Here is a 15,253-nt window from a genome sequence, read left to right on the forward strand (position 1 = left end):
TGATGTCAGTCTCGTTATGTCACTTTCAATGACATCACATGTCTCAAGGGCTGTGCCCTAAGGCCATCCACACCGCTATGAGTTTAAACATTCCCACTGATGATACTAGTGTGGGGCAAGAATCTGGGTGAACGGTTAGACTGTGTGCTCCTTTCTGAAAGTCTGAGAAATGGGAGAGAGTCGTACAGTACAATAGAATGCCTGACGCTGGGCTCTTTTTTTTAGTTAGATCTGGTCAAGCGACCCGTATTAGAATTCTCGGCTTAAGCATGGCTATTTCAAACCCCGTAAATTGGTCTGAGTGAATGGTTAAACAATCCCTTCTTCTGCTGTTAGCCGAGTTGCCCGGTTCCCTGTGTGTAGATCAGTGTAACGGATGTTGCAGTGGCAATCATTGTGCAATACATATAAACAACTTTCAACGCAGCATTCTTCACTCCCCTCACTAGCTTGTGGCCGGCGGCTTGGCATAAAGGCTGCGTTTGACGGGAATCCCCCTCTGGTGGCGCGTTTTGTTTTTGTCTGCCAGGTTCCTGGTAGGTACTGAGCGCTCACGGAGCAGCAGATTTTGGCATCAGTGGAGGAATCTGACGAAGGGCAAGGCGCCATCCTTGCCAAACGTTCAGACAGTGAGCTGCCAGATAACACGGCAACCACGGAGAGGAAAGGCATTGCTGGGAGCCGTCGTGTGGAGAAAGACACGCTCGCCACCTTCTTCCATCAGGTAAGGGTGCCGCCCTTTGTCTCCAAAATTCCCCTGTCTTTCGACAAAATTCAAGCACATATTGGGATTTCTAAAATTGTGTTCCTCGTAATGGGGACAGGAGGGCATGATTGGCCGTTGGAGAGGGTTTGTTTGTTTGTTTATTTATTTGTAATGCGCGCCAGACCCATGGGCATTAGGGCGCAGGAGATACAAGAAAACTTTCCGCTTAGGTTAGACAGTAATATACAGAAATACAAATAAGGATATACGAGTTCAAGATATACAGGTAATGGTAGGTGCATACAATACAGAAGGAAAAATATACAGCAGGAACAACATTTAAGATGGTAACCTGGGAATATTTACAGTGCGGGTGTATTAAGAGACAGATAAGGGACAGCTGGTTCGTTAGTGCATTAGTGGTCATTTTCTTTAAGCCAGTTGATAAGATTCTGTCTGAAGTTCAAGTAGGTTTAGTCAGCTCTCAGGGAGGGAGGTATGGAGTTCCAAAACTGTGATGCTTTAACTGGAAAGCTGCTTCCCCCGACTTTAGATAGTTTAAAAAGGTGGTTTTAAAAGGTTAATGCACAAATGTCAGCGATCACAGGAACCATGGATGACAACTTCTCAGTTTCGCTATGGGGGGCGAGCAGAAATATTCACACCGAGAAAAGTGGGGGTGCTGAATCCAACCCCAGGTCCAAAGACCACTTTTTACAGCACATTTAGCATCAGGAATTGGAAAAAAGGTATAGCATTTACACATAGGCCTAAACATATATAATCCGAGCAACAGTCGCCTAACCCGCTGATCTGCCTTTGGGCAGCATTTTGCTTTAGAATTTCCTACTTCTCTGATTCCCTCAGCCCCTCCACTCCCCTCAGGCCAAACAAACTGTAAATCCGAAAGGTTAGTGAGATGGCTAATCACGCCGCCCGCCACACCGGTGCGGCTGGCAATCCCCCGCCATGTATTTGGTAAGCGCTCCTGCACGGAAAATTTTGAAGAGAAATAGTATGGGAAGCCACATTCGTAAAAAATGCAAAATCAAAACAAAGCAGTAATTTTATGAAACGAATAGAAATTGCATTGCAATGCATGCAGTTCCCCCTTATTTTTTGCATCCACGCTCTGATTGTAGAACAATAGCACAGGGTTGCACAAGATGATTTATCACCAGTTGTCGGCAAATGCAGAAATAACACTCTGATCCTCCCTGATCTCCCTTTCCAATAAAAGGGGTGCTGGGCGCACTGGCATTATTACCTTTAGTGCGGCCAGCCCCTCATTTTAAATGAGAGGACAGACTGGGCACACCAAAGATGCCACACCAGTGCTCCCCAACTCTCACATGCAGCAGCCAGCCCTGTCATTGAAGGAGCTGCATTGTTGAAGGGTTTCCCGCAGACCCCCACAGGCATCCCTTTTATCACACGACTCCTTGAGTGAAATGGCTGGCTGCTGTGTGATGCCCCTGTGCTAAGAGGCAGGAGGAGGGCTGGAGCGCCCGGCTCTCCTTTTGTTTCTGAGTAAAGATTTGTAGCATGAATCCTTTTAACCTTGCAGTTTCACCACAGGTATCGGTACTTCGGTATTTAGAAAAAAGAAGTGCCAATGCCTTTTCTTTTTCCCAATCTGCAGTGCTTACACCTGCATGCAGCTCTTTAACCATGCAGCGATTAGGCTACAAAGGCTGAGTGAGGTGTCAGCATGGCTGGGGCTAGTCAGGGGTGAGACCCGGGAGGGCTTTATCTTGGAAGACCTTTTGGGAGACTGCCAGGCTCTGCCCCGTCCCAGTTAATGTCCTGGAGCCTGAGTCGTTTAGAAATGCAGATTTGATATCTTGGTTTATGGTTGCAGAATCTGCACAGGTAGCAAAATGACACTCCTGTCCCCACTGCTCAAGGAGAATGTTAGGTTATTGTGATTTATACTGCATACTGCTGCCGTTTTTATGGTCTCCAGGCACCCAGGCGGATCTTAAATGGATCGGGGTGGGCATGGCTTTATTTAGTGAATTGATCGGGAAAAGTGCAAAAGAGCCTTGATGTGCTGTTGGTGGCTTCAGTTCAGAAAAAAACAGTCACTGTGTGCTGGTATGTTTTTAGTTGATCGAAATTTGTGTGGTGTTTGCTGGGTGGTTGTATGCAGGTGTTTTATGTGGGTTTTGGGTGTTGTGTAGAATTGGCAGAGTGTCTGTAGTTCGGGGTGCTTTTGTTTTTGTGGCAATAGTATGTGTCTTGTTTCTTCAGTGTTGTGTGCTGGGAACAGAGATATTAGAGAGTTTTTAGTAGGATCAGTCAGGTTTGTCTGGGTCTTTTTCTGTGTGTTGGGCTGATCCATTGGGCTAGTCTTCTATTGAGTTTGGGGTCGAGTTTTCTTTGGGTGATCCGGCTTTGTAGATTCTTATTGTGTATCATTGGTGTTTTGTCTCTCTCCGGTGTTCTTTCATTAGCTTCGTGCATTCAAGAGCCATGTTTTTACCAGTTGTCTGAATTTTAGGTGATCTTCTGTTATTCATATGTCCTTTGGGAGCAAGTTCCAAAGTCTCACCACTATTCAGGAGAATGGTAATCCCCACATTTGTGTTTTGCGTGTTGTTTCAGTTCGAGGCAAATGTTGTTGCTGGACCTTAGTGTTCGTGTTGTTTGTAGATGACAATTTTTTCCTGTATGATTTCTGCTCCTTGGCCATGGATTGCTCTCTGTGTTATGCAGAGTGTTTTGAAGAAGATTCGTTTTTTGACTGGTAGCCAATCTAGTGTTCTCAGTGCTGGGGTGATGTGCACTCTCTTAGTGAGTCTGAGGAGCAGTCTTGCTGCTGCATTCTGTGTTTGTTGTAGTTTCCTCATAAGGTTGTCTGGCATTCTGAGTCAGATGCTGTTGGCGTTGTCTACTCTTGACATGACGAGAGAGATGATGGCAAGTATTCTGTGTGTTAAGGTGAAGAAGGGAAGTATCTTGATTTTGTGGAGGTGGAAAAAGCATTTCTTAACTACTGTGTTGACTTGTGACTCTTGTGTTAGTTCGTTGTCCATTGAGATTCTAAGACTTTTGATCACTTTGGATGGTTCTGGTGGGATTCCCAGCTCGATGGGCCATGAGTTGTGGTGGTTGTTCAATGGGTCATTGGATGCGATCATGATTTCGGTTTTGTCCGGCTTGAGTTTAAGGCTGTTGGTGCTCATCTACTGGTTTAATTCAGTGAGGCAATTGGTGAGTGTTGGGTTTTGTTCTTCACTGCTGTAGATTATGTAGATGATTGCGTAGTTGTAGCGGTGAGGCTGTGTTTTTTAATGAGGTTAATCAGGAGGGTCATGTAGATGTTGAAGAGTAGTGGTTATAGCGATGAGCCCCGTGGGACTCCCCATGCTGTTTTTCAAGGTGCTGACATGAATGGTGCTATCCAAGTTGTTTCCGTTCTTTCTGTCAAGATGGATTTTAGCCAGAGGAGAGCTGTGTTGCTGATTCAAATACCTTCTAGTATGTAGATGAGTGTATCATGGTTGATTGTGTTGAAGGCTGTTGACAAATCAAGCAGTACTATTGCTGAACTGACTTTGTAGTAATAGTTGGTCTTTAGGTCATCCCATATAGATAGTAATGCAGTTTCTGTTTCTCTCATGTGTCTGACGCCTACTTGTGCCTGGTCTAGTATCTGATTGTTTTATACATGTTCCATAATTTGTTTGTAGACATAGCTTTCTAGTAGTTTCGCTGGGGATGGGATATTTGAGATTGGGCATTAGTTGGTTAGGTCTTGTGTGTTTCACGATGGATATATAAGGAGTGGCTTGATGTATGCCGATTTGAAGGCTTGTTGCATGGTTCCTGTGGCTAGTGAGTGGGTGAAGAGGTTGAGATAATATTCTGCAGGTGTTCTCTGGATGAAGATGGTCTTGTAGACATCTAGTGGGCATGGGTCTGCTGGATAGCCGGCTCTGTTGCTTTTGCTCACCAGGCTGTTGAATTTATCTGTCGAGATCGGCAGGAGGTGGTTTAGTCTAGTAGGTGCTTCCGGTGTTGGCTGGTTGAGGTGGTCAATGGTGCTTTTTGGCTTGCTCTCTATGATTTGCTGTATGTTTGTGATTTTGTTCTTGAAGTGGTTAGCAAGGTCATCACATAGGTTTTGCAATGTGGTTGGTGTGCTATTGAACACTGGTGGGTTTCTTTTCTCGTTAATGATGTTGAACATCTCTTTCTGGGTGTTGCTTGAGTTTGTGATCTGGTTGTTGTAGAATGTCTTTTTTTGCTTTGAGCATTCAGCCTTGTATAATCTAATCTGTCTTTGATATGTGTTTCTTTTTGTAGGTCATAGTTCTTCCTCCATTCTTGCTCCAGTCTTCTTTTAGTTTTTTCAGTGCTCTGGGGTGGCATGTGAACCATTTTTCCATTGATTTCTTTAGCAAGGGGGTGAATGGTTTTTCTTGTGCAATGTCATCCAGTGTTTTCACGATTCATTTATGAATTGTTCCTTTTCTTTCTTCTATGCTGGCTGAGTCTAGAATAGTGATTGATGTTTTTGTAGCTTCCAGTCTCGTGTTAAGTTCCACAATGTTAATGCATTGCCAGTTTCTTTTCAGAATTGGAGGCTTTTTTGGGGGGTGATCAGGTATTCATGTCGGCTGCTGGACCACAAAGGGTACAATGAGGTGGTTGCTCCAGAGCAATTGCATTGGAGGTGCAGTTGTGGCCAGGTTTTCGTTGCAGAAGATTGCATCTAGTATGTGGCATGCTGAGCGTGTCGCACCTTTCACCAGTTGTTGCAGATGCATTGTTGCAAAGTTTTGAGTGAGTTGATGTTCTCTTCTTCGAACCAGATCTTGAAGTCTCCAAGTATGATCAGATGATCATGTTTAATGGTGATGTTGGTGTTGGCTTCCACGAAAGTGTCTATGTCGGTAGGGTTGTAAGTCGGTGGCTTGTAGATAAGTAGAAATGTTAGGTTGGTTTGAGGACCTAAAGCTGGGTGCAGGAGGAGTGATTCGCAGTTTGGGATGTTTGGCTGTGTTGCTGTTGTTATTTTTAGCTGGCCCTTGTATGCTACGGTAAGATCGCATCCTCTTTTTCCTTCTCTGTTGACTTGTTTAAGTTTGAAATTGTTGGGTTGGCAGTCATGCAGTATTACATTATAGTGCTTAGTTAGCCAGGTTTCAGTGAGGAATAGGATGTCGGTTCCTCCATCGCTAGCAGTTTGTATATTTCTGTTGTGTGTTTGGACATTGATCTTGCTCTGACTAGGTTGCAGTGTGTCCTTTTGTTTCGTGCAGTTTGTTTGGTATTTGGCTGTGTATTTTGGTGATTGTGTTGGCATTGGTAATTATTTCCACCAGCTTGTGTGTTCAGCTCAGTTGTTGCTGTTTCTTCGTTGAGTAGTTCAGCTAGGTTTCTTACTTGATTGATGTCTTCTTCACAGTCCTCTCCCTGCAACGTTGATGATTCAATTTGTCGCGCCAATTATTTGTGATGAATGGCGTGTTGGTGTTGTTTCTTTCCCGTTTGATTCTGTTTGTTTCCCATCTTTCCAGTGGGTTTCCAGTTAACCTACTAATGTGTTTACGGTTCTTGAGGATAGATGGTTGTCTGAGTGTGTGGAAGTTGACAGGTAGGGCAACAAGTAGAACAATTTTGATCTTGTTCTGGCGAATGTACTTGTTTGAGTTGAACGTGTAGGTGTGTCACCTCTTGGTATATATAGGTTGGTTCTCGGGTTTGGTGTTCTGAAATCGTTCCACTTATTTCTGTGTTGGTTATTTCTTATGCGTCAGTCTTTCCTGGTGCGGGGGCATTTTGTGATTGGGTCATCCCAAGAGTGGGTCTATCTCAGGGAGGAGGACTATCACTGGGTTGGGCTGTCTCAGGAGATGGGGCTGTCCCATGGGTATCACAAAGGTTGTGAATCTGTGATTCGGTCTATCATGAGGATGTGCTCTATCCCACGGCAGGGCTATTATGGGGTCAGGCTGTCCTAGGAGAAGGGGCCTTCCGAGGGGCTGAGGGTATCCCCCGGGTTGTGAACTAACCGTGGTGGTCGGGGACTGACCCTGGTAGTTGGGGACTAACCCTGGCAGTTCGGGACTAACCCTGGTGATCAGGGAGTAACCCTGGCAATAGGGGGACTAATCCTGGCAGTTGAGGACTAACTCGAGTGGTCTGTGTTGTGGTTCCTTATCCCTTGTTCTGAAGGGTGACTTAGCTTTGTTTTAGTCTATCAATGGTTTGTTTTTCCTTTGTGGGGTCCTGCATGGTTATCTGCTTCACAGTGATGATGGCCTCTCTGTGGTTGTTGTATTTCAGTCTCAGAGTCTTCTGGATTTTGGGTGCTTCAGGTTTCTGGGGTTTTGTAGTTGTATTGGGCTCACAGTGGCAAAAGCCTTGTGGTGTCCCATTCAGTTATCTATTTCACAGTGGCAACGATCTCTCCATGGTGGTTGTATTTCAAACTGTATTTCAAACTCACAGCCTCATCATGCCGAGATGTAAACTCCAAAAAGCTGGTGGGGTGAGTTTCCCTGTCCTAGCTTCCAAACTTTGGAACACTCTGCCCACACCTATTAGAACTGAACCATTGATCCACTCCTTCAAGAACAATGCTAAAACATGGCTGTTCTCCCAAGATCCATGATACCCTTACTCAGTCCAGTCTCCCTGTGCGGTACAGGACATGTATATACATCTCTGTCTGCTCTGTACTTGTATTATATTTTGTTAATGGTACCCCTCTGTTCATGTATATATGCTGTATATTTTGTAACTTACTGTGTAACTACTGTTTTTATTGTAACATGTTTAAGAGTATGTGCCCGGTTGACCCTGGGCTTTATAAATAAAATAAAATCAAATAAAATCAAATTCAGTTTCAGAGGGCTTGGAGCCTCCGGTTACTGGGGTTTTGTAATTGTAGTTGTATCGAGTTCACAGTGGTGAAAGCCTCCCTGTGGTGACCTGTGGTGGCCTGTGGTTTAATCTTCCCTGTGGGGTTCTGTTTAGTTGATTCACCTTGTGGGGTCTCTCCTTATGTAGTTGTAGTTGCATCGGGTTCACAGTGACGAAAGCCTCCCTTTGGTGACATGGTGTGTCCTGTGGTTTGATCTTTTCTTGTGGGGTCCTCTATAGTTGTCTCCCCTTGTGGGGTCCCGTAGTTTTGTAGTTGTATCGGGTTCACAGTGGCGAAAGCCTCCCCGTGGTGACCTGTGGTCGCCTGTAGCTTGATCATCACTTGTGGGGTCCTGTTTAGTTGTTGTCTCCCCTTGTGGAGTCCCATATAGTTATCTGCTTCGCAGTGGCAAGGACCTCTCTGTGGTGGTTTTATTTCAATTTCACAGTCTTGTCGGGCTTGGAGGATTCAGGCTGTTGGGGTTTTGAAGTTGTTTTGGGTTCACAGTGGAAGAAAGCATCCCTGTGGTGGCTAGATGCTTGGTAGCTGCAAAGTGTAACCAATCTTGCATCCGAACTGCACTGTGGGAGGAAATGCAATGTGGTGTAATACTCCATCACTAGAGCAAATTGAATCCAAGCCCAATTTAAGGGTTTTTTGTGGACAAAGTTTTTACTTTGGTGGATCTAGTTTCAGAATGCAGCATTATCACTATGTCAAAGTACCTTAGCTGTGTGTCGCTGCAGATGGCTACAGCTATCCCTTGCGGGATGGGACGCCAGGGCCAAACAGCAGGCAGGTGCTCTAGTGGGGTAAGCTGCCTTTGGTGTTGCCCCAATTTCAGAGTGCAGCACGATTTAAAGCAATGGGAACCTTCACAGGGAACCCGGATTCAACACAATCTTGCGCTCCCGTAATGTAGGGTGCCGGTACGGGACTGGCACCCTTCATTACGGGACTCCCTATTACGAGGTTCCCTTGCGGGACCCTTTAAGGACGCCTGGTAAAACCAGGTGTTCTTAGTGAGTCCTGCTAGGGGACCTGGGAGCTAATAACGGGCCCGTTATTAGCTCCATCCCCATTCCCTTTGAGCCCTATGGGGGCTGAAATGGGAAAGGCGATGGGTTTTTCCACTGAGGACTTTCCATGTCCTCCAAGGTTGGAATGCCCCGGTAAGTCCCCATTGGAAGAATTCGGTACTGGAACCCGGTATGGAGACAGCCATGCCCTTAATAAGGGCATGGCTGCCTTCATACTCGTAATGTCTAACTTCAGAGCGCAGCAATTTATAAAGCAGTGGCACATTTCACAAGGCACCTGGATTGAACAAAAATGGCTAGCTTCAGAGTGCAGCAACTTTAGGGCAGAAGCAGACTTCACAAGGCACATGAATCGAGCAAAATGGCTAACTTCAGAGCGCAGTAACTTTAGGTAGAGTAGTAAACACAATGGCAAACTTCAGTGCGCAGCAACTTATAAAGCGGTGGCAAATTTCACAAGGCACCTGGATTGAACAAAAATGGCTAGCTTCAGAGTGCAGCAACTTTAGGGCAGAGCAGACTTCACAAGGCACATGAATCGAGCACAGTGGCTAACTTCAGAGCACTGTAACTGTAAGGGCAGTAGTAAACACAATGGCTAACCTCAGAGCATGGTAACGTTTAAAGAAGTGGGAAACTTCACAGACACTTGGGTTCAACAAAAGGCTAACTTCAGAGCACAGCAACTTATTAACCAGTGGTAAACGTCACAAAGCACCTGGATTGAACAAAATGACTAACTTCAGAGCGCAGTAACTAACACAATGGTGCATGGATTCAACAAAGCAGTTCACTTCAGAGCGCAGCAACCTTTAGAGCCGTGGCAAACTTCGGAGGTCCTTGGGTTCAACAAAAGGACAACTTCAGAGTGCAGCAACTTATAAACCAGCGCCAAACTTCACAAAGCACCTGGATTGAACAAAATGGCTAACTTGAGAGTGTAGCAACTTTTTACACAATGGCAAACTACACAAAGCAGCCAGAATTGATAAAATGGCCAACTTCAGGGCACAGCAGATTTTAGTGCAGTGTCCATCTTCATAAGGTGCCTGGATTCAACAAAGCTGCTAGCTTCAGAGCGAAGCAACTTTTAGAACGGTGGCAATTTTCATAATTTTCACAAGACACCTGAGTTCAACAAAATGGCTAACTTCAGAGTGCTTATCCCACTCAGCACCAGAGTGGCTATACTGTAAATGTTCTCCTACATTTGACAGTGGCTATACTGTAAATATCCACCTATTTGTATTTATTGTTTATTTATATAGCGCTTATACACAGGTGAAGTGCTTCAAAGCACTTCAAGGTGGGAAGAGAACAAGGGAATACAGTAATCATTCTTAGGCCTTTAAGATTCCGAATGATCTAAACAGGAAGCTAGCATACTAAGCCGGACAACCTTTCACCTAGTGCAAGTGCATGAAGTGGTACAGTTGAGACTAAGCCCGGGAGGTGGGGCGGAAAGCGGTTGGGGGGGCAGGACGGACGAACTAACTGGTCCAAGTACATTTAGGTCATGCATACGTACAGATAGTGGTGCAGAGACTCGGGGTGGGGGTGCGTGGGAACAAAGAGTCCTGTCCAGCATGGCCCTGAGTTAAGTACAGAGAGGTTGCCCCGCTCAAGAAGCGTAAACTGTAAGTACAGTAATGTTGAACAAAGTACAGCGGCCCGGAGGCAAGTGCAAAAGACTGGCGGAGGAGCCCAGGACCTGTAGGCCCTGGAGGAGAACCAGGCAAACGGTTAGCAAAAACTGAACAGAGTTAGGGTGGAGAAGGGGGTGGAGGGAAAAGAAAGGATGTTAGCAGGGGAGAGGGAGGGAGAAGGAGGAAGAGAAAAGGAAGGTCTTGAGGAGTTTCCGGAACGTAAGGTGCTCACGCTCAAGATGGAGAGAGTCATGGAGGCTGTTCCAGAGTAGAGCACCTGCAGAGGATAAAGATATACCCCCAAATCTCTGTTTGTGAAAGTGGCTCACCCGCAGAGGGTTGGAGGAGGACGATCAAAGGACTCTTGAGGGAGAGTATTTAGGAAGAGAGATAGTGTGGGCCCCAGCCTCAGAAAGCCTTGTAGATTATGCAGTGGGTCTTGAACTTGATCCTTGCAGCCACGGAAAGAGCCAGTGGATGGATGTCAGCACCAAAGAGATGCGATCCCAGGGCTTGAGGCCAAGGATAAGTCTTGCGGTTCTGTTGTGGATGAGTTGTAGAGGACTGAGAGTAAAAGTAGGAAGATTGAGAAAGAGGCTGTTGTAATAATCCAGCCTAGAGAGTACCAGGGCTTTCGAGGTGACGAGCCTCTGGGGAAAAGTGAGAAAAGGTAGAATATCTCTGAGGAGGCGCAGTTGGTCTTTTTTTGAGATGTCTGAGATTTGAGAAGAGAAGGGGAGAGTGGAGTCGAAGATGACCCCCAGATTTTAGGCCTTGTTGGCAGGTGAGGGTGCAGGGCCAAGGGAGGCAGGCCAGTGAGAAAGTGGGAAAGCAGGTGCAGGGGTCCCAATGAGTACGATCTCTGTCTTACTCGCATTCAGGCATAGATCGTTAGCAGCACACCAAGCTTCAAATGCAGATAGACAGTCTGGGATGAGCGAGGAGGAGGACGGTAAGGGTAGCTTGAAAGAGAGCTCTGTGTCATCTGCATGACACTGAAAGTTAGAGGTCAAGGTAGAGATTCTGTGGGCCAACGGGGCCATGTAGATATTGAAGAAACAGGGGGAAAGGGTAGATCCCTGGTGGGCACCACAAGTAGAAAGAGTGGTAGATAAAAGAAAGGGCCCAGGTTCCACCTGGGAGTGCCGGTCAGAGAGAAAGGAGGTGAGCCGCGCAAGGGCCTGATCAGTGATGACCAGGGTATCACGGAGATGGGTGATCAGGATGTTGTGGTTTACTGTATCTAAAGCAGAAGAGAGGATAAGGAAGAATGAGGACAGAAGGAGAGTTGGAGTCAAGATTTCAGAGCAGGTCTTCATCAGTGTTCAGAAGAGCAATTTCCATGCCTCTGGATGCTCTAAAGCCAGACTGATGGTCATGGAGACAACCAAAAGATTCAGTATGGAGGATAAGTTGAGTGATATCCAGCTTCTCCAGGAGTTTCCCCAGGAAAGGGGTGATGGAGATCGGGCGATAGTTTGTCGGAATGGATGGGTCGGCAGAGGGTTTTGTGAGCAGAGGGTGCACAAGAGAGTGCTTGAGAGGAGAGGGGAAAACACCAGTGGCAAAAGAGAGGTTGCAGATGTCGGCCAAGGTTGGAGCGAGAGTGTCAATATTGCTCTTGATGGTTTTTGAGGGGCAGAGGTCCACCTGTTTGGAGGAGGCATTCATAGACCAGACTTATCTAGAGACCTCAACAGGTGTGACAGGGGAAAGGGAGGAGAGAAGAGGGGGAGCTGTGCGGGTGGCCGAGGGGTGCCCACAAGATGTTGATGCTGGGGTGGGAGTGCAAAAGATAGAAGACAGGCCATCCTGTGTTTCGTTGGTGAACTGTGCAGCCAGGGCCGAGCAAAGTGCCTGGGTAGATGTAGTAGTGGATGCGGCTGCGGTAGGGTTGGCCAGTTCTTTGCAGACTTTGAAGAGTTTGGCCAAGTTGTTAGACGCCGCAGAGATGTGGGCTTGAATGTAGACTATTTTCTTGTAGTGGATGCAGAGTCTATATTGCCATTGAAGAAGGCGGCAGGCCAGTTTGGCAGGCCAGTTTGTCAGAGGGTGCACCTGAAGATCCCCTTTTCCCTTCTACTGCTCTGCACTTGCGTTTAAGGGCAGCCAGATCGGAGTTGTACCAAGTGTTGCATTTATCGCCAGGCTTCAGCCGGCCCCTCATGACGGGCAAAAATGTCAAGAGTGTTGGAGATGGAATGATGAAAGTTGGAGAGGGCTGTGTCAGGGTGGGAGTCAGCCGCAGGAACAGAAGGAGGAGAGTAGGTGGAGACAAAGGCAGCCGCTGACACTCCTTTCATGGGTCAGATGACCTTGAAGGCAGGAGGTGTGTATGGAGTGCTATTGCCAAAGGAGAAGAGAGCTTCACGTGAGAAGAGAGAAGAGAATGATCAGTCCATGGGAGTGTAGTAGTGAGAGGAATAGAGAGTGGGATGTCTGTGGTGCTGAGAGCATCAACGGTCTGGCCATCAGTGAGCATTGGACCAGAGGGTAGAATGGAAAGCGAAAGGGAGTCACATTAGTTTCAGAAATGTCCCTAAGAGTCAGGAGAATCAAGGATGTTAAGATCCCCCAGGAGGAGGAGTTGGGAAGAGGAGGAGAGGAGAGAAAAGGCCAGGTCAACCAATTCAGAGAGGAAGAGGGTGGACTGGCCCGGTGGCCAATAGAAGGTTGTCAGAGTAAGAGAGGCGACCGGTGAGAGAGTGAGCCTGCATACTAGGTACTCAAAGGATGATTAGACCTGAGTGGGGATAATGGAAACAGGGATCAACTCAGGAAATATCAAGGCTACTCCACCTCCTGGCCTGTTGGGCCTGGGCATGGAGAGGATCGTGTAACCTTCAGGGAGGAGTGTGTCAAAACCTGTGACAGAGCTGTCCATAAACCATGTCTCACTAAGAGAAACAACATCAAGGTCCAGGAGTTCCAGGAGATGGCAGATGTCAGAGGAGTGCTTGACAACAGAGCGAGAGTTTAGTTTGGCGACATGGAGCAGGTTGCCACTTTTGAAGAACTTATGTGGGGGGATGCAGGGGACAGAGGTCCCCCCGAAAGCTGCAAGAGTGCTTGAGAGTTAGAGGTAGGAGGAGACAGAGGAGGCAAGGGAGCTCCAGATTCAGTGGCAGTGGGTGGCCATGGCAGCAGGGTGGATGGGGTTGATGAGGTTGTCAGTGTGGTGTGAGTAGGCAAGGGAGCCTGTACAGTTGAGAACGACAATGGGGAAGTTGTGAGGTTTGAAGGAGACACAGTAGCCAGGGTGTGCATGGTTGGCGGAGGAGCCTGGGCGGCCGTAGGGGCAGGTGGCAAGGGAGCCTGTGAAGAGGAAAGAGAAAAGTTGATAAGGCGAGGAAGGAGCCTATCAAAAGTAATAGGTTGGGTTGAGGCCCTCGACGATGTCGATAGACATTTATGATGGCCCTGAAGGAAAAAGAGGAGGCAAGAAGGGTCTGCCAGCGGGTGCCAACATTTATGTGTGACGAAGAGTAAGGAGAGAGAAAGGCGGCCATATGGGGAGTCCATAGGTTGGGGGAAGGAACGACAAACAGGATGTCAGTGAGAATCTCTGTGGCAGAAGCACTGACATAGGTGTCAGTGATGGGAAGGCCTGGGTTGGAGGCAAGTATGTCCTTCTTGAGTTTCTTCCTGCCAGACCTAGTGAGAGGTGAAGGATAGAAGATGGAGAAACAGTTAGAGTAGATGGGGAAGATGGAAAGTGCCATATTGAGGGGCAAGGTGTGGTACACTTAACCATGCAGAACAATTGAGTTCCGTGAGAGGAGGTAGGCAAGGAGGGAGCAAGCGCACAGGGAGACACAGACAGGATAGGGAAGAGACAATAGGAGATGATGAGGGAAAGGAACAGATAGCAGACCAGACAGAGAACAGAGGGGGCAAACCTGTCAACACATTCTCATGAAAAGCAGGATGGTAGCACAGCTCAAAACGATTTCGAACAGCAGCAAGACAATCAGGATGTGCAAACAGCTAAATCCAATTTTAAACAGCAGCAAGACAATCAGGATGTGCACACAGCTAAATTCGATTTTCATTTTAGGTCAACAGGTATAGCAGCACAACATTATAGGGGTGTAGTCAGTGGAGGTGAAAGTCCATGGAAGGAAGTGGGTGTTATGGTTCGGTGCTTTGAAACAAAAAGAGAACATGAACAGAAAGAAAAATGCCTTCTGAAGATAGTTTATAGAGCTTGTCAGGAGAGTCAAATTCCAGAGGATGAGGAATGCAGCGTAGAATAGTCCACACCTACGTGATAGCTCAGGGGGCGATCACATAGCCCAAGAGTGTCTGGATACTGTCCCCAGCGTCCTGGTGCATATTGAGAGACTGGCAAAAGTAGTGGGGCCCACAACGACCTGCCAGGGCCAGACAGGAACAGGCAGGGCCTTAGATGAGGGCCTTTGATTGGATGGGCCGGCTCCCGCCTCCCGGTGCAGAAGATTGGCTCAAGAAGGCAAGGCCAGCCAATGGTAGAGGAGCAGGCTGAGGCCAGAATAAATGGCTTCAGCCCGGAAGGGCTATGAGCGCAAGGTCAATGCAGGGGAATGAGCCCTAACAACGTGTGTCTGTTTGTTTCAATTGTAGGTGATATTTGAAAAGTATAAAAACGTGGCAAATAAATGCCCTAATGCAGATTTTACAATCCCCTTTTGAGAAGTGAAGGGGACGGAGCACACCCATGTGTGAAGCCACAGATAGGCTTACCTTCTTTATGGAGGTTTGCGAGCTAGAGCAGAAGAAATGCAGGCCTGCCGGAGCACGTGGATCAGCTGTTTTCAAGGTGAAGATCGACGAAGGTAGGAATTCCCCAGGGCCTCCTAGACCTAGATTCAACTCTTATACTGTAAATATTCCCCTAGATTCAACAGTGGCTGTACTCTAAAAATTCACCTAGATTCAACTGTGAGTATGCATAGGAATGTGGTTAGTTAAAGATAAGTGTCACCAATACAGTGCTTACCATGGA

General features: G+C 47.0%; 1 long non-coding RNA gene across 1 annotated transcript in view; it reads left to right on the forward strand.

The window, feature by feature from the left end:
- Nucleotides 1-453: 453 nt before the first annotated feature.
- The window catches only part of LOC138453652 (uncharacterized), a 196,774-nt gene continuing 181,974 nt past the window's right edge, over nt 454-15,253 (forward strand). The window contains exon 1 of the long non-coding RNA XR_011260490.1: nt 454-724. This is a non-coding gene — a long non-coding RNA (uncharacterized lncRNA). The remainder of the gene's footprint in view (nt 725-15,253) is intronic.

This window comes from Ambystoma mexicanum, chromosome 1p, assembly GCF_040938575.1.
Source record: "Ambystoma mexicanum isolate Mex_15411 chromosome 1p, UKY_AmexF1_1, whole genome shotgun sequence".
In the NCBI taxonomy this organism is placed as follows: Eukaryota; Metazoa; Chordata; class Amphibia; order Caudata; family Ambystomatidae; genus Ambystoma; species Ambystoma mexicanum.